Genomic DNA, 25305 nt, shown 5'->3' on the forward strand with positions numbered 1-25305 from the left:
CTGGTACTTCTCCCAGAAGAGAAGAAACAAGAGCTTTTCCCGCAGGGCGGCTTGGGGTCTGGGGAGGTTCAGTGCAGCTCGGAGGGCTCTGGCTGGCCCAGGGCTCCTCTGGCCATGGAGGGGGGTGTGGAACGAGGGGGCTCAGGGCTCCAGATGGTCCTGGGACTCCTCCGGCCAAGGGGGGGCTCTTGGCTCCAGCCGCTGCGGGGGGGGGGGGAGTGAGTCTTGAGGCTCTGGCTGGTGGGGGGGGGGGGCACGGGAAGAAGGGGCAAAGTCAGAGGCTAACCTCCCTGAAGGGGGACTCCAGAATGTAGCATGGCTTTTTAAAAAGCTATCTAGCTTTTAGATTCATAGACTTTAAGGCCAGAAAGGACCATCATGATCATCTAGTCTGACCTCCTGCACATTGCAGGTCACAGAATCTCACCCACCCACTCCTGTAATAGACCCATAACCTCTGGCTGAGTTACTGAAGTCCTCAAATTATGATTTAAAGACTCCAAGTTACAGAGAATCCACCATTTACACTACTTTAAACCTGAAAATGACCCATGCTGCAGAGGAAGACACAAAAAAACCCAACCCAGGATCTCTGCCAATCTGACCTGGGGAAAAATTCTTCCAGACCCCAAATATGGCAATCATTTAGACCCCTGAGCATGTGAGCAAGAACCAGCAGCTGGACACCTGATAAAAAATTCTCTGTAGTAACTCAGAGCCCTCCCAATCTAGTGTTCAATCACCTTGCCTGATAGTTGGAGGACCTTAAATTCAGCCTTTAAAGCTGGCCTATGCTTTTCAAGTAGGCCACACTTGTGTACATTAGGGATAATAGATTATATAGGATAAAATCCTTGTCTCATAAAAGTCAATGGGAGTTTTGCTCTTGATTTCAGTTGGGTCAGGATTTCACCCAGACTTTTTAAAGACTGCTGACTGATCCCCAAATGTGAAGAATATCTAATTTTCTGAAGTGTTTAGATGTTCCCTATCACTTTCATCAACAATTAAGCTTGAAACCGAATTTGTATAAGGAAACTAATAACAAGAATTCAAATCATTTTAAGAATGTTTTCATTTAGTTTTCCTAAGTGAAATTATTAGGATTGCAGCCTATATACTTTCAAATGCAGACTTTTTTCATAAGTGGACTATGATATAATATTTACTTCAATGGGACTACTCAATATCTGTAAAGTTAATCATGTGAGTAAGTTTTTATAGGATCAGGGCCTGAATCAGGAATTTGTGATGTAAAGGGTACATCTAATTTGGAGTTGGGAGGTGCAATTCCCAGCGCATGTAGACAGAAATGTACTAGCTCAGTTTGAGTGAATGCGCTAAAATTAGCAGCGTAGACACTGGGGCACTGGTAGAAGCTCGGGCTACCTGCCCGAGTGCAAGCCAATCCAACTCCCTGGTCCGAGGTTGGGCAGCTAACTTGAGATGCTGCCAGTGCCACAATGCCCACAACGCTATGTTTTATCGTGCTATGCTATCTCAAGTTGAGCTAGCACGAGTCTGCCCACCCATATTGGGAATCTCACTTCCCAAGTGCAATTAGACATACCCATACTTTTTTAAAAATCGTTTTAAAATTTCCCTTTAAAAGTTTATTAGTTCTACTTAGAAAAATACAGGTACCATCCATTAAGATCATTATAGGCCTCTCCAAGGATCCAGTTTTGCTAGAGGTATAGAGTGACCTGAACGGATATGAAGCCTAATGCTGAAGTCCAGCTTCATAGGCCTTTGTCTCCAACTTCCTTGGCTTCAGCCAATCAATCCCTTCCATCATTCCATTCTGGTCTCTTTCACTATAATTTTGTGTTTGTTTTGTGTGTGCTTTGTTACCATAATTATAAACAATGTTCTACCTTAGCTTGGTGTGGCAAGGAGAAAGTAAGAGGTCACCTGTGATCACACAAACATGATACTGTGGAGTTGGAACAAACCAAACAAAAATCAGTACCTCATATTTAGCAATTTGCCTCTTAACTTCAATGGGAATCTCCAATTCTGCCTTCCTGCCACCATGCAACGTGGTGTGAGGCTATAAACCAGCTGTACTCACAAGTCCACTCGTAGATTTCATAGATTCCAAACCATGAAGGGACCTTTGTGATCATCTAATCTGACTATCTGTGTAACATAAGCCAAAGAACTTCCCCAAAATAATTCTTAGATCATAGCTTTAAGAAAAAAACTTCCAATCTGGGAAATCCACTGAGGTTAATGGGAGTATCATGGAGTTGGGTGCTATTCAACATGAGTAAGGGTATAGAATTAGTCCATACTTCATAGTGATCATTCCTTGCATTCTTCCTTCCTTAATTATAGACTCTTTTTAGGATTTTGCTGTTATTCTGTTTCTTCCCTAAGCCTGAATTGCAGTACTTCCTCCAGGGATGGCCAGGAAGCACTGGTGTGTCAGAGGAAAAGACCTAGGAATATGTGTTCAGTGTTTCTTTAGCTCCTTCTTTAGCTCATTATATCTACATTTCGTTCCCCAGTAACAATTCCAAATGCAAAAAATGCAAGGTAGAACTAACATGCCAATATTTTAGTCATCTTCCTCTTTTCTGTCACTTCAGCTGAAAGCATATTTTCTTCTTAACACACTGAGATGTGTCCTTAACTTTATGTAAAAAATGGTAGCTGTTAAAGACCTTTGTACATCAAGCTGGCAATGTACAACATCTATAGCTTATCAGCCTGAGCTGAATAAAGTACATAGGTTATATGGCATAATAAATAGAAACTGATTTTTCTTGTTTCAGAGTAGCAGCCGTGTTAGTCTGTATTCGCAAAAAGAAAAGGAGTACTTGTGGCACCTTAGAGACTAACACATTTATTTGCGCATAAGCTTTCGTGAGCTACAGCTCACTTCATTGGATGCATTCAGTGGAAAATACAGTGGGGAGATTTATATACATAGAGAACATGAAACAATGGGTGTTACCATACACACTGTAACCAGAGTGATCACTTAAGGTGAGCTATTACCAGCAGGAGAGCGGGGGGGGGGGGTCCTTTTGTAGTGATAATCAAGGTGGGCCATTTCCAGTAGTTGACAAGAACATCTGAGGAACGGGCGGGGGGGGGGGGGGGGATACATGCAGCTGTTGCAGGTTATTACAGTGGAGGAACTGATGCTGGTAAAAATTCAGTTAATGAATCTAAAAAAATGGATAATTTGGCTTGATTGTTAACATGACTTGCATGTGGGCTATGAGCTGGAGAGGTCAGTAGTGAGGACGATATTTATTCTAAATATACCCATTTAACCATATAAGCCTCATGTACACAATTCAATGAAGATTTCAGCCAGACAGCCTGAGGCTGCGTATCACTTTTTTACATTGTTTCCTTTTGCTGACTATAATATTACAGTGTACGATATGTGACCTTGAAATAGTAGATACTGTGATTTTACATGAGCAACAATGAAATGGTTGCAGGAGGTAATTTCTCATGCTGTGCACTGTTTGGGGTTTTGATTAAATTCAGTCTCAAAAGGCAAACACGACAGCTTAGTGACTTAATGCTGCAGCTAAGGTCTGTGCTTCACATTTCACAAACACAGCTACTGCTGGTATCTAGTGATAGGTTTTCAGATCTCAACATTTGCCCATAGAAAGTAGGAAAAATATGACTTTCAATTTCCCTAAAATCAGAAGCATCTGTTGGAGACTCTGTGCCTGAATTCATGAGTAAGGTGACACAAAGGAGGGGTACAAATGGCGCCTTCAGCAAACTGCAATGTATTTTAGCACAATAAGCCAGATTCATCCCTGGTTTAAATCCATTGACTTCAGTATGTTTACACATGGGATGGAATTGTACAATTTGTTTAAAGAAACATAGATATATATGAATAGAATTGTAGAGAGGGCCAAATTCAAAGCAGGTAGAAGCACATATAGTTCCAATGAAGCTTCCACTAAGCCTGCCTGTCTGTGTGGTTCTAACTATATACTGTATCTACTTTGAAAAGGTAAATACACTTTAGATTTAAAAACTTACCACTTATTTTTAAATTCTGTTAATAACCCCGCTAAACCAGTAAGAGTAGACAGAGGGCCAATTAACTTGCAGAGCTTCTGACAAATGCCCCTTTGAAAGGATTGGAGGAAGCAGGGGCCACAGCCTCCAAACCGTGCAAATCCCAGGGATCTGGATGGAGAGGAAGCATCTACCATATGGATGTTGACCCTTTATGGTGTCACCTTGTTGTCTTTTTCCAAATGGTAGCATAACTGTATGAAATGTTGTGCTGCTAATAGCTTTTCGCATCTAAGCAGGAAATAAAATGCATTGAAGTGGAAGAAAAATTCTCCTAGAAACAACATTAAGTTCCATGCAGATATCTTCTTGTGTGCCTATTAGTTCCTAAGAGAGACATGCCTTGAAGAGCAGCTGTTCCCAGAATCACTCTTCAGCCTTTGGAGTGCCTCCACCTCTGAGCCATGGAACAGTAGCACAAGTTGTCTCTAGCTGCATGGGAATGGGCAAGAGGTGGAAGCATCCTTTCAGGGAGCTGCTTCCCATGCCATGACCACCTTATTTTTCTCTCTTCCACCTCTGTATGAGCGGGGAAGCGTTGAACCCACCGTTACTTTTTACTAGTAGGGAGGAACTGATTAAAACAGAGAGAAATAGGGAAGGTTGGGACCAGTGAACATGAACAGCTTGAATTGTTTAACATTCACCTGAAAAAAGGAATACATTCTAGGAAATACAGTAGTACAATTATATTACATTTTCGGAGAACAAATTAATGGGAATAAAGAAATCTAGTGAATGAAGTGCATAGGCAGAAAGTGTAGAAATCTACCAGGTTAGAAGAACTCTGGGAAATCCTAAAAAGAGTCTATAATTAAGGAAGGAAGAATGCAAGGAATGATCACTATGAAGTATGGACTAATTCTATATCCTTACTCATGTTGAATAGCACCTAACTCCATGATACTCCCATTAACCTCAGTGGAATGGCTAATGGAGCAGTGGGTAAGGGTCTCAAATTCTAGCCAGTTTGAATGAGGGATTTCTTGTACCCTTAGGTGTTAAATAAAAAATCCTATATTGATAATAGTAAATGGCAGGAAACAAGCAAACAAAAATACTGTGAGCGCTTACTGGGAAGAACTATGGGTAGTTCTTACAAAGCTTAAGGGGGTCTTTCAAATAATATCCAGGAGCAAATAAAATTAAAATAAAGTATACTTGTTAATTTCTGATAAAGGGAATGAAGTGAAAGATGACTTAAAATGGCTGAGGTACTGAATGTTTTAGTTCTGTCTTTAGTGAGAAAAACAAAGAAAAGAAGTTTTAACATGATTAGCAGGTTAAAACAAAAATTTGTTGCGAATACAGTAAGAAAATATTTAGATAACATAATACAAAGCAAATGATCCAAGTGATATGCATTCCCAAATATGAAAGTGATTACTTGAGCCATGTCTGCACAAGGAGTCCTTTACTGGTATGGGTATACTGGTGTACTATACCAGAAAAACATTTCTAATCTGGATGCAGCTTATTCTGTCAAAGCTGTGCTTCTACTGGTATAGCTTATTTTACCACCCCTGAATGAAACAAGCTATACCAAAAAAAAGTGAAGTTTTGCTGCTATAACTGCATCTACACTAAGAGCTTCTGCTGGCACAGGTATGTCAGACAGGGATCACACTTCTTCACATCCCTGACTGACATAGTTACAGAAGTCTGTAATATGGACACAGCCTTAACCCTTGTATTGGACCAAAAATCATCCAACTATTTCCATATTGGGGTCTTGGAGACCCCAAGTATGTTAAAATCGGGGGGACGGGACAAGACACATGGGATGCATTTAAAACTGACTTTTGTAATCACTGAACTATAAAACTATAAGCAAGTTAAAAATTTTCCTATATTCAGAACCAGTGCTTGTGCTGGGAGGCTAACTGACCCCAGAATCAAACACATTTTAAAAATAGCTACAACTGTACAGATGTCGGGGTCTATCTGTCCCCATGTTTAGACAATGAAAACAAATAGCAATATAAAAGGCACAAACATAACAAGGTGGCAGTAAATGGTCTATTGCTTTGAACAAATGGAGCAAATAGATGACATATATTCTGAATATACAGATTTTTTACACTCAGCCCTTCTTTTTTTCCTCAACAGTGAGTCTTTGCCCAGCAACAGCATTTGTTAAGTGTGGGCTTGCCAGAAAATGTATAGGACAGTTGTGGCTTCCCCAGAAACTCTTCCTAGCAAGTGTAGGCTTCCCAGAAAATCATTTTGGCACTGTTATCTTCAAAGAAACTCAATTTGCTGGACAATTGTGATGATACTCAAGGCAATTGTTAACTGGGGTCTCTCTTTTGGTAATTTTTTTTTAAAAAAGAAAAACCACAGAAAGTATGATGATAAAAACTATGCTGAAAGATTCATATAATATATCATAACTGCTGCCTCAAAATAAAAGCAATCCAAGGAGTTAGCTGAAGAAATCTTGGAGCCACTGGCAATAATATTTACAAATTTACAGATGATAGGAGAGATCCCGGAAGATGGGAGAAGGGCTAACGTTGTGCCCATCTTTTAAAAAAGGGGGAAAGGAGGAACTGGGGAACTCCTGAGCCTGACTTTGGTATCTGGGAAGCCACTAGAGCAATGTATAAAACATTCAATTTGTGAATACCAGGAGGATGAAGGGGTAATCACTAGCAGCCAGAATGGATTTACCAGGAACAAATCATGCCAAACCAGCTTCATTTCCTTCTTTGACAGGGTAACTGATTGGTGGGTAGGGGGAACGTGGTGGACATGATATACCTGGACTTCAGCAAGGCTTTTGACAGAGTCCCACACAACATTCTGATAAGTAAGCTGGACAAATGCGGGCTCGGCAGAACTACCATTAAGTGGATACATAATTGGTTAAACGATCACAAACAAAGAGTAACTATTAACGGAATGATGTTGAATTGGAGAGAGGTCTCATGTGGGATTCCAAAGAGATTTGTTCTGGGTCCAGTTTTGTTTAACATCTTTATTAATGACCTGGATATAGATATCGAAAGCATACTGATCAAGTTGCCAATACTTTCGAGTTGCCAATATTTTAGAGAATAGAGCTAAAATTCAGAGGGATCTTGATAAATTGGAGAACTGGGCTATAGACAACAAAATTAAGTTCAACAAAGACCAATGTAAGGTGGAACGCTTAGGGAAGAAAAACCAAAGGCACAAATACAGAATGGGGGGATAACTGGCTTGGCAGCAGCACTGTTGAGAAGGATCTAGGAGTTGTGGTGGATCACAGCCTCAACACGAGCCAGCAATGCAATGCTGTTGCAAAAATAAATAAATTCAATTTTAGGTTACATTAACAGAGGCATAGCATGCAAGTCATGGGAGGTGATAGTACTGCTCTATTCAGCACTGGTTAGGCCTCAGTTGCACTACTGTGTCCAATATTGGTAACCAATGTATAGAAAGGTTGTGGAGAAACTGGAAAGCATCCAGAGGCAAGTGACAAAGATGATCAAAGGGATGGAATGCAAGCGATATGAGCAAAGGTTGAAGGAACTGGGTATGTTTACTTTGGGAAAGAGGAGATAAAGGAGGGATGTGATAGTGGTCTTCAACTACATGAAAGGCTGCACACAAAACCAACACTAGCAGGTTGTCTTCATCATAGTTTGAGAATACTTAAAGAAAGAAGAGGCAGTGGTTTGCATATCATGTTTTATTTTAATTTTTGTATGTTTGGTGTCCAAGAGACCCCCAAAGACCTTGGAAATGGAGTACTTTCATTTTCCCCATTGACTGACATTGAGGGGTATAACTGACCCCATTCCCTTTTAGTGACTTTTTTTCCTACACCATAACCACAGCAGGTAGGATGATAAAACCAATGCGGAGAGATTGACCTCATACTAGTTTGTGAACAATCTATGAAGAGGCACAGGGTTGGCATGAAACTTCGTAATTTACATTTTTGTGCACATTGGAATAAAACAGACCCAAAACATAAAAACTTAAGATAAATCTTACAGTTGCTTTTGAGAAATCATGGAGAGCTGGGAAGAAATGGAAAGATACCATATATGTCAGGGATCGGCAACCTTTGGCACACGGCCCACCAAGGTAAGCCCCCTGGCGGGCCAGGCTGGTTTGTTTACCTGCTGTGTCCGCAGGGTTGGCCTCTCATCCCTTGGCCAGCACATCCCTCGGCCTGCGCCACTTCCCGCAGCCCCCATTGGCTTGGAGTGGCGAACCGTGGCCAATGGGAGCTGCAATCGGCCAAACCTGCAAGCACGGCAGGTAAATAAACCAGCCCGGGGTGCCAGGGGCTTACCCTGGCAGGCTGCGTGCCAACAGTTGCCGATCCCTGATATATGTGATTGCAATCTTTGAAAACCAAATGGAGAATGAGCCTGACAGTTATTCGTAAATCCAACTTCAATCTCTTGTAAAATAATTCTACAAATATTTAGAGAAAAATGGCACAACTGCTAGAGGATAAGGAATCTTGATAAGACTAACTTGATTACCTGTGTATTGTGTGTGCACATGGATTTAAGATACAATTCTGCTCCATTTGAAATCATTGGAAGTTTTGATGTTGACTCCAAAGGGTGTATGGTGGGAATCCAAAGATGTAGATTGTGATAGATGTAATATATTTGGATTTTAGTGAAGTATTTGATAGTTGTATGAAATCCAGTTCTCAAAATTGGCCAAATTGGATCTAAGCACTCTTGCAGGGACTGAGTTGTCTGAAAGTGTATAAGTGAAGGATAGCAATGAATGGCATTATATTGAATCTGGGGAAGGTGCCTATTCAACTAATTGGGGATTAACATTAGGCCTAGGTTTAGTAAACATCTTTATTAATGGGCACATCATTACTGGAAATAAATTGAAACACTGGATGATGTTTGGACAACAAAAATAAAGATGATCAGTGAATTGGATGGAATGGCTTGTGAGTGCAAAATTAAGAGCTATAATAAGAATTCTAAGTGACAAGGGAAAGTGTTTATAAGAGTAAGAGGTGACTGGATGGGTTCTTTCCTACTCCCATTGAATTGTCAAATCAAAAGCTTCTACTGACATTAGTGGAAGTAGGCTGGAGCCCAATAAATCCACAAAATATTTGAAGTGTGTAAATATCAAGAGCGTGAAGGAATTATTCAGAGTCAAACAAGTAAGTATAATAAGACATAAATAAGTGCAATTTAAGGGAACAAATTAAGAAACTCTTGGACAATGAGATCTTATTATGTTGCTTGCACTATTTGGAAACCAATTTGTGTAAACTTGACACCAGGTATGCTTTATATGATATGGGAGCAAAAAAAAAAAGACTCCAGTCACGTTGGTGTAAATCAGGAGTAATTCTTTGAAAGCCACAGGAGTTATATTGGTGGAGAACCTGCATAAATCATAGGAGAATCAGACAGCGTATAATCCTTTCAGCTGAAAACTTGAATAGAGTGAACAATTGTTTTAGCTGAGTTTGTTAACTTGGAAAGTCTTGAAAAATCTTCAATGGGTGGCAAAGGAGACGTCTGTAGATTGGAATTTAAGCTAGAACAGGTTGGGGAAATGCTACTACAGAGAATGGGTTGTTCTGATGTCTTATTGTTGTCTAAGATAGAAATGTTTTATTGTCCATCATTTGATGAACATGAAAAAGAGAGCTTATTAAATTTAAAGTAAATTGAACAAATATAGTAAAATTCTGTGAATATCAGAAGCTTTGCATTAAATTCTATTTGAATTTATAATAGTATATATATGATTGTGACAGAAATGCTTGTCTAGCCATTATAGAGTTGAAGATGGTAATACATGCTAGCAGAAAAGGGAAGACCCATTAATTCAATCAATGCAGAAAGACAAACTACTGGTAGGTGTATGGGATGAGATATCTAATATAACAGTTTCCTGTACTCTCTCCTCATAATTGATCTGGCCAGAGTTCTGTCAGTGAAACAGCTAATCCAAAAAGAGATATACAAGTAAGTGACCACACCCTTTGCGAAGAGAACTGTGTGTGTACATACATGTGCAGTAACTTTGCCCGAGATAAATGTGATGTATATCTCTTTCCCTCTACCTCAATCAGGACGTAGTCGAGGTAATTTTAAATCTAGGGTCCATGTATGTAGACACAGTCTCTAATTATTTTTTGAAAACCAGCTATAATACTGAATACAATAATTAATATTAATTAATATTAATTAATATAAATTAATATTAATTAATTAATAATTATTAATTAATATGATTAATATGAAATATGGAAAATATCCAGACTAACCATTTAGAATATATGTCTGGTGAAAGTTTCAAATGCAAATTGTATGAGTCCATTTAGTTAGTAAATCAATATGCATCAGCTTGTTTTTAAATCCTGTTTCTCACAGACTTATCCAGAATCCATATTTGAAATTGCCAGCTTCCTTTGCTATATGCATACCTCTTCTACATTCAGAGAAGTAGGAGAGAGGGGCAACTTTGGCCACCATAACAGAATTCAACTTTGCCAAGTAAAGCAAAACCCAGCCTTGTTATCTCTTTGTAAGGAGATCAGGTAATCTATCTCCCCCCACCCCCACCCCGTTCTTCAGGCGTTATGGAGTGCACTGCACTAGTCACAGGGGCACTACCTGGTCTGTGATGAGTACAGTGTTGGTACTCATCACATTTACTTGCTTAAACACTCAGGGGAAAGACTGTCAGTTGCTGCCTGGGAAATGGAGGAATCGAAGGAAGGGTTCTACCTATGGGGGTTATAAATGAGGTTGGAGCCCAAGTCAGTGAAATTATTCTTTTTTAAAATAGTTTATTTTATTGTTATAAAAGAACAAGTGAAACACCATGCAGCTGTTATTTCTCCTGATTCAAAGTTTACATCACAATTTTAAATTCAGGAAAACCAATGTCTCAGTTACACGGAGGCCATCAACATCTGACTCCTGGCTGCATGGGATTTACAAGCTATAAGCATAGGAAAAATGGGGCAGCAGTTTTGTTTTATTTCCAAGACAGTATCCTAGCAGAGATCAACGTTACTTCTACCTCCCAGGCAAAAATTTCTCAAAGTCAGTAAACATGGAAAACTGCTTTTTTTCCCCCTTTCGCATCCACCATTCTCCAGGAAGATCATAATTTGTATAACTCTTGTTTCATATGGGTTCTTTTCATTGATCATTTTCTTTAATTTATAAATGCATTTGATAAAGGAAGAGGTTTTTTTGTTTGTATTATTCAAAAATTTAAAAAAGGTTGCTCGGTTTGAGAAAGTTTGACAGACATTGCCATAGATCACTGTGGAAATCACATCTCAGTCCCAGGATTGATATAACAAGAGATTAAGAATGAGTTTCTCAAAAAGGGTGTCCAGAGTGTTAATGCTTGCTGTGAATAAATAACAGAAATCAAAAGGTGCAGGTTTGAAAGAAACCATCAGCAATAAGCAATATCACTAGTGGCAATCTGCTGCTATAGAATGTACGTTAGATTAATAAAACAAATGGGTGGGATGATTTGGATGATTACATCTACTGATAACACTGCCTGAATCGTAAAGTTTCTCTAAAACCAATCATAATACGTGTGCCAAGGTAAAAAAAAAAATCAATTCATTGTAGTTTTAGGGCCATGTTCATTAAAGATTTATGACAATTCTGGCTTGATTTCCTTGGTTTTTCAGGGCCTAAGAATAACATATGAAATCAGTATTCATCTGCACCAGAACATATTGCAGGCTCATCTTCTTATAATTGGTACAATGTGAAAATGGATTGGTGCTGGGGCATAGAAATGATGCTGAGGTTGAATGAATGCAAAAAGAATACTGATTCTGCCTAAGGGTAGGACAGTCACAGGGAGTGAGTTTAAGATACCCTCTTGGGAGCCAACGCCCTACGGCTGTAAATGCTGCTTGCTTGGCTGTTGGAGATGAGAAAGTGCTGGTTTTGGCTGTTTAATGTCACTGCTGATGGTCTCCAGAAGGAGCTGTGTTTCTATACAGAATGTGCAACTAGTTTCTTTCAGTCTGAATTACTTTCTGTAAAGTAAGGAGAACAGCAAGAAGAGTTAAAAGCAAAATCTCCATTAGAAAGCCCAGTGTGTGTATTTCCTCTGTACTGTCTCCAGCAACTTTGGCAACAAAATGGCTGCTGTCTTTCCCCCACAGGAATTGTTCACAGAAAGCTCTATAGCTATTGTACATTCAGCACACCATATGGATCTTACAATGTATACATAATTAGTCAGGCCTTCTGGTGCCCAAGAGATCAGAGATGCTATCTTCTTACAGATTTGCATGAGAAAAAGGGAATATTCCAGTGCCGCATTATCACTTTATCCTTGACACATTTGTGTGCAGAGTCTCTATTTTAATCATTGAGAAGAAAAAAATTATGTCAGAAGATTGGAGGGTCAGAAGACTGCCTATCAGCTGTTTAAAATTTGAAAAGAGTCTTATGGAAAATGAGACCACAGAATCCATGTATTCCCATGTGCTCCTTCTTCCTAGGTGTCTCTTGTGACTGTTTCAGGTGTCCCTAAGGCCAATTTTGAGGATGGTACATGTATTAACAAATGTTACATTATTTAACAGAAATCACAATGAAACTCATATAGGCATGTAGGAAAATGAATCACTATAGAAGGAAAGAACAGATTGCTTTTGATCTTGAAGATATTTGGAAGGTTTTGAGAGGAAATCTTGTTTTACAAAAATCCTCCTTATAAAACTTATAACATACTCAGGAAAATAAAAGTGTTCTGCAATATTTTTAAAAGATGTATTATTTAAGTTAGCAAGCAAAATATCCCCATAGATAAGGAGTGAAATTCTCCTCTGTGCTGTGGGCTGAAAGAGTGCATAAAATCCGGGCTAACCCTGTGTACTCGGGTGAATTTCATCCATAATGAGTACATGTGGATTGTGGTTATTACAGAAAATGAAAGGGACATTATATTTTCCAGTGAGAACTAAGATTAGCATCAGCTGAGGCAAGAAACATACAATAATATTATCAGTAAAGTTCAATTGACTCAAACACTGAGGTCTAGATGCATAAGAGTTAGATTGTGTATATGAAATGAATGTTGCCTGAAATTGTAAAGCTTGTTGTCATCATTTACTTCTGTGTGCAAAAACCAAACAAACAGCCCCGCCCAAAAAATCTGCTCTTTGAGCCAGGTACTCAATGAGGAAATGGGAGATTCACAAGGCTGAATACCTCAGGAAAGCTCCTTTCTAATCAAGTAAAAGAGAGGGAGATTCATTTTATTACCTTGATCAGCATTGTCGGATGCCTCTCGGAAAGGTGATGGACATGTTGAGTTGTCTTGGGAAACCCCAACATCAAATTACTTTATTTAAATGTTTTTCAGAACTTATGTACTCTTTCTCCTGCATCTGTTACAATGAGGTTTTAAATTGTTTGGTATTTTCAGGCACTACTATAAGACAAATAATAAACAGAGAATCAAATTATCTCTTGGGGGAAACTCCCTTGAAGTCAATTGAACTGTGCTCATTTACATGCACCAAGCAATTAGACAAAATGTGAAGAAGTCTCGTGGATTATTTCTGATTGGAGAAGTAATTGATGGTGGAATCAGGAATTTCTTTCGTGCAATCCTGTTGATTTATAATGAATGTACAAAGTCCTGTTTCCCTGAACACAGTAGGATAAAACAACAGAAGACCCTCTCTTTTTTCACAGTTCCGAACCCCTTTATAGTCACCACTGAGCTCAAAAGCTCCCTCTACAAAAAACACACCCCTGACCGACAAAAGTTTCACTGACAAAAGCGTTGGTGTGGACAGCACTATGTTGGTGGGAGTGCATCACTACTCATTGGGGGTGGTTTAATTATGCCAGCAGGAGAGCTCTCTTCCACCAGCATAGAGCAGCTACACAGGAAACCTTACAGGAGCCTGGCTGTATCATAGAATCATAGAATATCAGGGTGGGAAGGGACCTCAGGAGGTCACCTAGTCCAACCCCCTGCTCAAAGCAGGACCAATCCCCAACTAAATCATCCCAGCCAGGGCTTTGTCAAGCCTGACCTTAACAACTTCTAAGGAAGGAGATTCCACCACCTCCCTAGTAACGCATTCCAGTGTTTTACCACCCTCCTAGTGAAAATGTTTTTCCTAATATCCAACCTAAACCTCCCCCACTGGAACTTGAGACCATTACTCCTCGTTCTGTCATCTGCTACCACTGAAAACAGTCTAGAGCCATCCTCTTTGGAACCCCCTTTCAGGTAGTTGAAAGCAGCTATCAAATCCCCCCTCATTCTTCTCTGCTGCAGACTAAACAATCCCAGTTCCCTCAGCCTCTCCTCGTAAGTCATGTGTTCCAATCCCCTCATCATTTTTGTTGCCCTCTGCTGGATGTTTTCCATTTTTTCCACATCCTTCTTGTTGTGTGGGGCCCAAAACTGGACACAGTACTCCACATGAGGCCTCACCAATGTTGAATAGAGGGGAATGATCACGTCCCTCGATCTGCTGGCAATGCCCCTACTTATACATCCCAAAATGCCATTGGCCTTCTTGGCAACAACAACACACTGTTGACTCATATCCAGCTTCTCATCCACTGTCACCCCTAGGTCCTTTTCTGCAGCACTGCTGCCGAGCCATTCGGTCCCTAGTCTGTAGCGGCGCATGGGATTCTTCTGTCCTAAGTGCAGGACTCTGCACTTCTCCTTGTTGAACCTCATCAGATTTCTTTTGGCCCAGTCCTCTCATTTGTCTAGGTCCCTCTGTATCCATCCCTACCCTCCAGCGTATCTACCTCTCCTCCCAGTTTAGTGTCATCTGCAAACTTGCTGAGGGTGCAATCTACAACATCCTCCAGATCATTAATGAAGATATCGAACAAAACCGGCCCCAGGACCGACCCTTGGGGCACTCCACTTGATACCGGCTGCCAACTAGACATGGAGCCATTGATCACTACCCGTTGAGCCCGGCAATCTAGCCAACTTTCTATCCACCTTATAGTCCATTCATCCAGTCCATACTTCTTTAACTTGCTGGCAAGAATACTGTGGGAGACCATGTCAAAAGCTTTGCTAAAGTCAAGGAACAACACGTCCACTGCTTTCCCCTCATCCACAGAGCCAGTTATCTCATCATAGAAGGCAACTAGATTAGTCAGGCATGACTTGCCCTTGGTGAATCCATGCTGACTGTTCCTGATCACTTTCCTCTCTTCTAAGTGCTTCAGAATTGATCCCTTGAGGACCTGCTCCATGATTTTTCCAGGGACTGAGGTGAGGCTTACTGGCCTGTAGTTTCCCGGATCCTCCTTCTTCCCTTTTTTAAAGATGGGCACTACATTAGCCTTTTTCCAGTCGTCCAGGACCTCCCCCGATCGCTATGAGTTTTCAGAGATAATGGCCAATGGCTCTGCAAACACATCCGCCAATTCCTTTAGCACTCTCGGATACAGCGCATCTGGCCCCAGGGACTTGTGCTCGTCCAGCTTTTCTAAATAGTCCCGAACCACTTCTTTCTCCACAGAGGGCTGGTCGTCTCCTCCCCATGATGTGCTGCCCAGTGCAGCAGTCTGGCAGCTGACCTTGTTCATGAAGACAGAGGCAAAAAAAGCATTGAGTACATTAGCTTTTTCTACATCCTCTGTCACTAGGTTGCCTCCCTCATTCAGTAAAGGGGCCCACACTTTCCTTGACTTTCTTCTTGTTGCCGCTGTAAGGTTCATAAGTAGACATAGCCTGGCACATAGATCTCTACTAATACAATATCCAACAAAACCCCTTTGCCCACATGACTCTCTTGCAGGTACCTTTGTTTTGAGTGGTGGTCATATTTTTTCAGTTACCTGGTACCATCAAGGAGTTTAATGACTCCTTACAACTACCTTAAATGAAGGGCGGCAGTTATGCCCACCATCTTCAGTGTGGTTTCACCCAGTTAAAACAATGGTCTTCAGTCCTATCACATATGTTTAAAGAATTCTACACAGGATCGTCTGACAAAAATTGGTGGCTCATATTACAGCTGGGAACACCACCTATAGTTAAGGTTGCCTAACACTTTACATTATAATACTCTGTTTTCAGTTCCTTTTAACTGTGCCCAACTTTAAATCTTTCAGGTTGAAATTTTCCATGACAGGTGTCTGTCTCAAACTGATTTTTTTTTTTTCAGTTTCAACTACAGTTCTTCAGCCGTTTCCAAGAATGAGATTAGGAGAAAATACATTATTTCACCACTGGTGAATAAAAACTCACAACCTTATAATCTTGTAATTGAAAAGCTCCAGCACCTCCATGCTTTAAGGAAGAGGGAGGGCAGGGGGTCACATTGATGTCAGGGAGGGGCCTTTTGCTGTTCCCATGAAAATCCACCCAAATTCGTCTGTTATAAACTAAATGAAAAATCTCAGTTCACACAAGTTTAGTAGAGACTTGTTAATTTGGTGGCTAAATTCTCCAAAGATACCATCTACACTGAGCACGACCCAGGGGCTGAGCAGGACTTTCTTATAAAGGATAAGGCATCAGAACTGAGAACAGGAAGACTGCCTCTCCTGTGCTTTCAATGCTCCCCTTGCTGGGATCCAGCCAGTATGAAGGAGAAGGAGGAAACAGCCTGACTGGAATGCAAAGAGTGAGGAGTGTGTATATGGGGGGGGGGGGGGGGGAAATAGGCACAGAAAGGGAGGGGGCACAGAGCCAGTCTGAGTGGATAGAAACAGAATGGGAGTGGGGCCAGAGCTAAGAAACGTGGGGGCAGGGAGCAGTGTGGGAAGGTATGGATAGAAGCAGAGGTGGAAGTGGGCAGAAGTCATGGGAAAAGGCTATGGATAGGAGATGATAATAATAGTAATTGTGTGTTCGTATGTGTAATGTATTTTAATAATATAGTGCACCATATCTAAATTACATCTATGGAAAACTGGATAGACTTGTTGGGACAAATAAGAAATGATCTCAGCATTTACATAAAATCCTAATCAAATCTTGATTCTCTTTCAAATATGATTGGTTGACTATATATGTATCTATATATTTCTTTTCAAGTAACTTTTAACTTCCTGCTTTAGGGCCTGTTCATCTCATCCTCAGGTAATATTCCCAGTAGCTTTAATAGGATTTCCATCATGAGGATCAGTTAGGTTGGCATAGTGCACCCATACAGTATATGAGAGTCAGAAATCTGTGCGCCACTTATTCCTGCATAACTAGGGCCCTACCAAATTCGTGGCCATGAACAATGCGTCACGGACTGTGATATCATGGCCCACAATCAGCAGCCGCCTCTCTCTGGCCACCCAGCTCTGAAGGCAGCAGTGCAGAAGTAAGGGTGGCATGGTATGGTATTGCCGTCCTTAGTTCTGCACTGCTGCTGGCGGGGTGCTGCCTTCAGAACGGGGCGCCCGGCAAACAGCCGCTCCTTCTCTGGCCACCTAGCTCTGAAGGCAGTGCAGAAATAAGGGTGTCAATACTGCGATCCCCTTAAAATAACCTTGTGACCCCCCCGCAACTCTTTTGGGTCAGGACCTCCAATTTGAGAAACGCTGGTCTCCCCCGTGAAATCTGTATAGTATAGGGTAAAAGCACACAAAAGATCAGATTTCATGGTGGGAGACCAGAGCAGAATATCACCAGAGAATGTCGAGTGGGGATCTAACTGAATTACATTGGGATGTTTATTCTTCTTTACAGTGAGGTAAATCCTATTTCCTTTACAAAAAAAGTAGAGGCTTGTCAGTTGCTTTTGTGTGTTATGGATTGTGACAGCTGATCCTATTTTAGGACAAAGAATATTGACCAAAACTACATGAGAGTTCACATCCACTGCCCTTGCAGTCTTTGTGATGTGGGATCTCTGTAGTACTGCTGACTCTACAGAGCAATAATGAAGAAAAAGAAAGCAAGATAGATGGATAAAAACTTGAAGTGATTATTTTCTTTAATCTCATTTTTGTACCTGAATCATTCATATATTTATGAATGTGATCTGCTTAATGTGTATTTTTGTACTGGGTTTATGTCTGCAACAGATGTATACATTGTTAGTGGAGTAATCTCTGTAGTTGGTTTCTGCTGAAAAAAGCAATAATGGCCATTGTCATTATCTCTGCAGAGATTTCAACTCACTGTGTGGTCACAAGAATCATAGATGTTTCAAAGTGTTTCTGTATTTTGACTCACTGGCAGGAAGCATAATCCTGTTTTTGAAGTTTTTTTTGTTCTTCAACAAAAAAAATCTTTAGTTCTTCAACAAAAAAACCCTTCAAAAACAGACTCCAACGAGAAACTGCAGAACTGGAATTAATTTGCAAACTGGACACCATCAAATTAGGCCTGAATAAATACTGGGAGTGGATGGGTCACTACAAAAACTAATTCCCCTCTGCTGATACTCACACCTTCTTGTCAACTGTTTGAAATGGGCCACCTTGATTACATAGGCCTCATTAGCACTACAAAAGTGATTTCCACCCCTTCTTGTCAACTGTTGAGAATAGCCCACTTCCACCTTAATTGAATTGGCTCATTAGCACTGACCCCCCACTTGGTAAGGTAACTCCCATCTTTTCATATGCTGTGTATTTATACCTCCCTACTGTATTTTCTACTCCATGCATCTGATGAAGTGGGTTTTAGCCCACGAAAGCTTATGCCCAAATAAATGTGTTAGTCTCTAAGGTGCCACAAGGACACCTCATTGTTTTTACACACAAATGAGTTACAGTCGTAGATTTTAAAAGGTAATAAAAGTTTCTATAATAAGCAGCTTTGCATATTCTTTGAGGCTGACCCATGCCAACAGCATGAGGATCTCTTGCTTATGTTTCGGAATCTTTGCCCCTCAGAGTCCAGACAGCATAAAGAGACCAAGTTTCTCCTTGTCAAGGATTTTTATCCCCCCTCAACCCAGAATCCAAGCTGATGGGATGAGTTCATGCACAGGCCTCCCTTTCCAGGGTGGAGTTAGGAGTTCAGTCAACAAGGTCTCTGTCCTTTGGTGCTACACAATGCCTCATTTGCCTTCAGTGGACCATCTTGTGTGCTGGATGAGCACTTTACCTTAATTACTGCTTCTTTTTCCTGTTGGGTGAATTACACAGTAACAAAGGTTTACAATTAAAACACTCTGTATAACTTTATACCACATATACAGATATTATAAGTAAGATTAATACATGCAGCATCCTACAAGCATTCCATAAAGTCTAAACACACTCTTATAACACTAAAATCTATTTTAATTATACTAACCCACAGGTAATCCAGACCAGTTTCCAGCTATGCATTTGCAGTGTTCGGCCCTGGGGCCTTGGCATGACCTGGCACCTGGTCTGCCAGAATCACAATGTGATTTCCAAAAAGTGCTCAGCACTGGCCTAGATCTTTTCCCTTTGAAGTCAGCGCTGAAATTCCCCTTGACATCAGTGAGAGCAGAGTTAGGCCAACACTGAGCACTTTTGGGAAAATCCCACTTTTAAGGACTATTATACGTCACTTTCCTCATTTGCAAATGAGGATTATACTTATATTGGAAGGCTGTAGCTGGTCTTAGTTCATTTTTGTAAAGTTCCTTGGATAGAAATTGCAACATAAAGACAACTATTAGGTGCCTGAAGAGGTGAAGTAAGAAACTATGCAGCGCATAGGAGCGGGGCAGGTGCCAGGAAGTTTTGGTGGTCTAACTATTACAAGGCTTCTGAACAAGCTATTCAAAGTGTGTGTGTGTGTGTGTGTGTGTGTGTGTGTGTGTGTGTGTGTGTGTTGCGGAGTCTAGGACTCTGGCAGCTATAATATAAGGGGAACAGTATGTCCCCATCCCCCTTTGAAGGCATTCTGTAATGTTCATTAGTACTGATAGGGACAAAAAGTCCAGCTTTTGAGCTTTAGCCCATAATGGGATGTGTTGTGTGGGGGTGGGCGAGTGATCTTTAATCACTGGGCTCCTATAAATGAGAGGAGGAAGAAATAATTTGTGGGGGGTTTTCATAGATTCATAGATACTAAGGTCAGAAGGGACCATTATCGTCATCTAGTCCGACCTCCTGCACAACGCAGGCCACAGAATCTCACCCACCCACTCCTGCGAAAAACCTCTCACCTATGTCTGAGCTATTGAAGTCCTCAAATCATGGTTTAAAGACTTCAAGGAACAGAGAATCCTCCACCAAGTGACCTGTGCCCCATGCTACAGAGGAAGGCGAAAAACCTCCAGGGTCTCTTCCAATCTGTCCTGGAGGAAAACTCCTTCCTGACCCCAAATATGGCGATCAGCTAAACCCTGAGCACATGGGCAAGATTCACCAGCCAGATACCCAGGAAAGAATTTTCTGTAGTAACTCAGATCCCACCCCATCTAACATCCCATCACAGGCCATTGGGCCTATTTACAATGAATATTTAAAGATCAATTAATTACCAAAATCATGTTATCCCATCATACCATCTCCTCCATAAACTTATCGAGTTTAATCTTAAAGCCAGATAGGTCTTTTGCCCGAACTGCTTCCCTTGGAAGGCTATTCCAAAACTTCACTCCTCTGATGGTTAGAAACCTCTGTCTAATTTCAAGTCTAAACTTCCCAATGACCAGTTTATATCCATTTGTTCTTGTGTCCACACTGGTACTGAGCTTAAATAATTCCTCTCCCTCTCCGGTATTTATCCCTCTGATATATTTATAGAGAGCAATCATATCTCCCCTCAACCTTCTCTTAGTGAGGCTAAACAAGCCAAGCTCCTTGAGTCTCCTTTCATAAGACAGGTTTTCCATTTCTCGGATCATCCTAGTAGCCCTTTTCTGTACCTGTTCCAGTTTGAATTCATCCTTCTTAAACATGGGAGACTAGAACTGCACACAGTATTCCAGATGAGGTCTCACCAGTGCCTTGTATAACGGTACTAAAACCTCCTTATCTCCACTGGACATACCTCGCCTGATGCATTCCAAGACCGCATTAGCTTTTTTCACGGCCATATCACATTGGCAGCTCATAGTCATCCTATGATCAACCAATACTCCAAGGTCCTTCTCCTCCTCCGTTACTTCTAATTGATGCGTCCCCAGCTTATAACTAAAATTAATCCCTAAATGCATAACCTTACACTTCTCACTATTAAATTTCATCCTATTACTATTACTCCAGTTTACAAGGTCATCCAAATCTTCCTCTATGATTTCCCAGTCCTTCTCTAAATTAGCAATACCTCCCAGCTTTGTATCATCCACAAACTTTATTAGCACACTCCCACTTTTTGTGTTGAGGTCAGTAATAAAAAGATTAAATAAGATTGGTCCCAAAACTGATCCCTGAGGAACTCCACTGGTAACCTCCCTCCAGCTTGACAGTTCACCTTTCAGTAGGACCCCCTGTAGTCTCCCTGTTAACCAATTCCTTATCCACCTTTCAATTTTCATATTGATCCCCATCTTTTCCAATTTAACTAATAATTCCCTTCATTATTCCACTTTTGCCAAGTTTATGGCAAGTATAAATATGCTTCCCTTATATTCTCCATTTCGCTTGGCAATTGTAACACAGTCCATTTAATTCACATTACTCAGTGTTCTGCTTCCCAGTTCAGTGGCAGTGCCAAGAACAACAGTAGAGTCGAAGAGTATTTAGCTTACAAAATTGTGTTTGCCAGAAAGCAAAGCCCTTTTGCAATTAACTAAATTAAATGAAGCAAAAACAAATAAAATAGCAAATGAGGAGGTACGATGGTTTTATTCTTCAGGTTTGAATTTATAGGAGGGTTTAGATTGTCTGTTGATTTTCAAAGCCTGAAATGAAATATGGAGTAGAATTTGTTGTTGTAACTGTCATTTTTTGATTCTTCCAAAATAGATGTATCATTATAGGTGGAGCACGTAGCTGCTGCTATATTTAAAGTTGCCTATCCCTTCCCATTATAAATCCCTGTTTTCATTTTAAAGTTATTAAACTTTAACTGTTTTAGTTGAAATTTTCTGTTTGGTGTCTGACTCCGATAGATTTTTTTTCTGGAAAATTTGGTCAAGAATAGCTCAGCCATTTCAGAAAACAAAGCTAGTGAAAATTGCCAGTGTTTAAAAAAATCTACTGAACAAACAAAAAACAAACACATCTGACCATTTCTGAAAAACTCTAGTGCTTCTGTGGTTTGTAGCAGGAATTTCAAATTACATAGCAGGAAAGCCAAGGCCTAAGTGTTCCATGGAATACCACCAAGATCTGGCTAAGTTAGAAACCTCTTGTCAAGGCTGATTCCCCAGTCTGACACTTTGAGTGCAGAAGGTGGGGCCTGCAAGGATTCTAAAAATTAATACTGGCCACTCCAGGCTGGTATTAAACTCCCAAGGTCACAGTTTCTCTTTGACCTTGGAGGGGTTGATGCTGCCACCACCCAAGTGCAAAAACAAACAAACAAACAAAAACCTTTTAGGAACCGAGGAAGGAGCACTTGGGAATTCCTTCCCTCAAGCCCTTTCACCCGCCGCCCGCCTCTGGGAAGAGCTGAGGAAGAAAAGAAAGGAAATTAGCTGTTGTCCCAGCTAATTAAACAACATATGCACAAACCAATTAGGACACCAAAAATCCAATCCTGTTCTTAAAAAGGTAAATTTTATTAAAAACAAAAAGAAAGAAAATACTTAGGTTTTTGCTAGATTTTAAAAACCCACTTACAAAAATTAAACATCAAGAATAACCTTCTTGAGGTCCAGCTTAAAGGTTATAAGTAAAACAAAACCATTTGGGGTTAGCACAGAAGAGTCCACAAGCCAATAAGAAATAAACAGAGATAAACCTAGTCACGTCTTTCTAGACATTTTCTGATCTACTTACATATCTGGGGTTCAAATGAGGAGTTTTAGGTATGATCTGATGATTTCCATACTTGACAAAAAGCTTTTTGCAGAATAGTCTCAGCCCTGTCTTTGCTCTGTCCTCTCTCTCTGGAGAACAACAACAGCCAGACAAAGGGAAAGTTTTTTCACAATTTTAAAAAGTTCTAGCCCTCCCATTGGCTCTTTTGGTCAGGTGCCCACTCTCTTCCTTTTACCTGTGGACTTGTTAACCCTTTTCAGGTAAAGCAAGTAGAGAACAAGTACCAAGAGGGATTCTATAGCTAACTGGCTGGCTGGCTGGCTGGCTGTCCACAAAAGGGAGCTACCCCCCACTCTCATTTATCGCACCTCTAAAAAATACCATTTGCTCATATGCTGTAGAACAGATTAATCACTGACCTGGTAGTTTTGTGAATGCTCCAGTGCACTCTGCATGCTCCCAGGTCTTGCTTGCCTGTCCATATCAGCATCTCTTGCATAGTGGGAAGTACACTGAACTGGAGGCCAGGAGACCATGAGTTCACATCTTGCTTCTGTGACAGATGGCAACTTCCTGCAATATATGTGGGAGATCTCACTGTGTTAAGTTTATGTATCATTGTGCTCCAGGCATTGTATGCATTTCCGTGGGGAAGGGTGACTGTAGCTTTCTAGGAACTAGGAAGAGTGGAGGCTGATTAGGCAAATTGACTGAGGTTATAACACCTCCAAGGAGGTACCACCACTTGCAGAGGCTCAAATATACTGGTTCAAATTGGAGTCTCCAGAGACTACTGACAAATAAAGGACTTTCAGATAAATAGCCTGACTTTAAACTGACTTAGAGCCTTCTTTCTGATACAGCAAATGGACAGAACCTTCTGCTCAAGGGTGGGGGAAAGGGAAGATGGGATGCATCACTTGATAATTACTTGTTCTGTTCATTCCCTCTGGGGCACCTGGCATTGGCCACTGTCGGAAGACAGGATACTGGGCTAGATGGACCTTTGGTCTGACCCAGTATGGCCATTCTTATGTGGCAACCTTTGGCAGGTATCAGTCCTTCCAACCCTTCCCTAAAGTCCTAGGTTGGAGTTAGGGTGGCCTCTGTTAAATTCTTTAGCATGTGCATAGGTTATTTTATTTTTAATATCTTTTCTTTGCATTACCTTCACCTTAAGAATAAATGTGCTTGCTTAGAAAGAGCTCTGTGGTAACTCATAACTGCTGGCAATTACATTATTCATAGCCTTCAGAGAGTTAGCAGTGCACAGACCTTGGCCTGGTTAGGGAGTCTGGCTTGCTGAGAATAACACAGTATATGCAGGGAACTGTGCAGCCTGGAAAAACCTAAGTCAGGAGGGAGAGAGATGCAGGTCTCCACCCAAAAGAGGTAACTGCTGGGGAGCTGGGAGCCTAGAGTGGGGGCCCTTACTGGACCACAGAGAGTTCACTGTGGAACCTGTGACAGCCTCTTTCAGTGACTGCTCTTAATATTTCTGTGCATTTCACAACTCTTATATTGAGTGAAGCACAAGCTCCGGTGCAGAGCAAAAAAGGGAGATGGTTTGCAACTCCCCTGTTCAGGGGCTGAGAGCCATAAGAGCTGTCTTAACTTGTGCGCTCCTTTATTATGGGCCATTGCAGTGGCACAGAATTGCTGAAGCCCCATCATACCCCTAACCCATCATATAACTTCTCTTGGACCATGGCCTCGTGATGAGAATGTGGAACCAGCTGTGCTTCTATAGTAGGCCTCTGTGCTGAGGGTACTTCTCAGGGGTGAGGTCATTGTGGACTTCTTATGCCAGTTAGCCAGCACAAATGGGTTGCAGTGCAGGGGTGAATTCCCCTGATAATGTCTGGCCTTTTCATCATTCAGTCCTGCCCTGGCATGAACATTAATAGAGTGAGTTAGTCAATTCCTGAATTCCAAGTGAAAAGGTTATAAAAGCCATAGAGACCAAGGAAAAAGAATAAAGAATTATCAATCCTGACTGAGCACCAATATGCAGGGCTATCTTCTGCTCTGAGTTAAATGCCTGGGTTCATTTCAAAGGAGTTTGTTATATGCAACCTTGAGCAGAATACCCAAATATCTTTTCAGGAATTGTGCTATGTCAGTGATCAGACAATGCACTGTAGAGGTTGAATGGAGTGCACTTCACTAAACTGTGGCATGAAGATTAATTTCAGGTAATATAAGTTATGAACACTAATCTCAATCATTTAGCGAAAAAGCCTCTAGGTCTCAGGGAACTCTGCAAAATACAATAAAATCAGTTAACTGTGTTCTGCACTCACATGAACATGGTCTAATCTGGTGACTTTGACCTTGCTATGGAATATCCTGTGTTCAGAATTACAGAAACACAACCATACTCTAGAGCGGGGGTTCTCTTTTTCTTTCTGAGGCCTTCCTCAACAAGCTATAAAAAACTTCACGGCCTACCTGTGCC

General features: G+C 40.9%; 1 protein-coding gene across 4 annotated transcripts in view; it reads left to right on the forward strand.

Moving 5' to 3' along the window:
- The window catches only part of MYO16 (myosin XVI), a 579449-nt gene that overhangs the window by 139954 nt on the left and 414190 nt on the right, over positions 1–25305 (forward strand). The gene's annotated exons all lie outside the window — the stretch shown is intronic.

The sequence above is a fragment of the Chelonia mydas genome, chromosome 1 (assembly GCF_015237465.2).
Source record: "Chelonia mydas isolate rCheMyd1 chromosome 1, rCheMyd1.pri.v2, whole genome shotgun sequence".
Classification (NCBI taxonomy): Eukaryota; Metazoa; Chordata; order Testudines; family Cheloniidae; genus Chelonia; species Chelonia mydas.